Genomic DNA, 2,177 nt, shown 5'->3' with positions numbered 1-2,177 from the left:
CGAGGGAGGCGATGTTCTTGCAGAGGCCTGGTATAGCTAGAGCTAGGTTGCAGCAAGTCTAGGGCAGTAGGGCCGCTGGAAGCTGTCTGCCTTTTCAGTTCGCGCTCTGATTCGGCTCATGTCCATTGTCCTTTGCGGCCATGGAAAAGCTCTCCCTTGTGCAAAAGCCGGCCGAGATGAGATGACCAGTCATGTCAACCAAAAAAAGACAAGAGAAAACACTGCTCCATGGCATGGCATGGTGGAGTAGTAGGTCATGCATGCACCTGCGCGCATCTGCCCATGGCGTTTTCTTTCCTTGGTGGTTTTCCGGGGATCGGTCGATGGGCGGACCGGAGAAAGGATCGTGGAAAGGGGGAGAATCAAAAGCGAGAGGGAAAAGGCTGCGTGCTTCGGGATGCCGCTGCAGAGAGCAGGCTAGGGTGAGAGAAGAGGAGGGAGACGCTGGCTGATCCGGTGCCAGGCTTTTGCCCTGACCATATCTCTTCCCTGACCTTTTCTCTTTATGCTCCTATTGACCAACGTTGCAGCGGAGGGTGCCAGTGGCGACTAGACTTTTGCATGCCAATTATAGTTTTCTTCACCCTCCATGCTCGTCATCTCGTGTATCGATCAACATTATTTGGTTGAACGGTAGATGCTATTTACTGCTAGCATTTTGTTAGCTAAAGATTTTTTTTTTGCGAGGTTTGTTAGCTAAAGATTGACTAGCTAGTTAGTTTGGTTTTTTACAGAGGAAAATATTGAGTTAAGTTTGTTGGTGGTGTAGGTTCCACGTGCTCACCGAGTTCGACGAGGCCAAGAGGAGCTGCCGGAAGAGGCTGGCCGAGCACAACCGCCGCCGGAGGAAGCCGGCGAGCAGCAGCACGACGGCAACGTCCAAGGACTCGGCGCCGCCTTCCAAGAAACACAACGCCGGTGCCATCTCCAGCTCCTATGCCGCCGACAACAACAGTAAGCTAGCTAGCGTGCATTTACCTTTCCTTTACTTGCATCCTACCTAGTGCCATTGATCACCGCTAACCACTACGGGTACTAATTAGTTTCCTTTTCTACGTACGATGAAGCAGCTTTGAGCGCCGCCAAGTCGACCATCTCATCGAACACGAGCGCCATCAGCTGCCTGCAGCAGCACGACCAGAGCAAGGCGGCGGCGGCGGCGAGGCCGATGACACTCACCCTCGGCGAGCCGCGGGAGAAGGACGACCACCAGCAGCAGCTCAACAGCGCCATGCAGCTCCACCACCACCACCAGGAGCAGCAGCACTTCATCACCTCCCTGCTTCAGCAGAACAACAACAACGGCAACGGCAACAGCAACATCCTGTCGTGCTCCTCGGTGTGCTCCAGTGGGTTGCCATCCGCCGGGGCGGCCAACGGCGAGGTCTCCGACCAGAACAACACCAGCAACCATGGCGGCGGCGGCAACAACAACAATAACATGCATCTGTTTGAGGTGGACTTCATGTAGACCGATCGATGCAGGTGAGCTTGTAGGTCCATGCATGGAGCCATGGAGTGGTCACCAGCCTAAGCCTAGCACTGTCTCAACATTGTCCTTTAATTAATTTGTGTGTAGGTAAAAAAAAAAGGAGAGCGAAAAACCTTAAGGGTATAGTCCATAGTCTCAAAGTGGTGAGATCAGCTAGGAAAGGCTGTGCAACCTAGCATGCATGCCTTTCTCCCAACTTTCTTTCCCGCAGTGCTAGCTCCTGTAGTGCTGCAAGCAAGCATGCCTTTCTGCCATTTTCTGTTTCAGTGAGGAAATAATGTTTGTGTCATTATCTTAGCCCTGTTAATTGTTTTTACTCACTGCCCACCTCGCATTCAAGTTTCTGTGTTACTGCATTATATATCTCCCACAGCTAGCTAGTCAACAAATAGATGTGGGTGTGTGACTAGCTCCAAGAGGATAATTCAAAATTTTAACATTTACCGCCTGCCCAATCCAAGAGGTCCCAACGCACATTACTCGAGAATCTTTGCGAAGCTGCCATTGCCTAAGCTATTAACCTCGGCCGTTTTTACCGGGATGCAACGCATGGAGTATCAGGAGTAATTGCAAGGGTTGGACCATGCATGCAAATGCTTGCCGTTAGTATTAACTGCATGTCAAGATGGAGCCCTCCCTCCACCCCACAGATCCTGCCTGGGCACGTACGTACGTACGTACGCGA

General features: G+C 51.9%; 1 pseudogene; it reads left to right on the top strand.

The window, feature by feature from the left end:
• The window catches only part of LOC119333515, a 2,862-nt pseudogene extending 1,049 nt beyond the window's left edge, over positions 1-1,813 (top strand).
• The last annotated feature ends 364 nt before the right edge of the window (positions 1,814-2,177 follow it).

This window comes from Triticum dicoccoides, chromosome 7A (genome assembly GCF_002162155.2).
Source record: "Triticum dicoccoides isolate Atlit2015 ecotype Zavitan chromosome 7A, WEW_v2.0, whole genome shotgun sequence".
NCBI classification, from domain to species: domain Eukaryota; kingdom Viridiplantae; phylum Streptophyta; class Magnoliopsida; order Poales; family Poaceae; genus Triticum; species Triticum dicoccoides.
The sequence above is the reverse complement of the archived record's forward strand: the minus strand, read 5'-3'. Positions and strand labels throughout refer to the sequence as shown.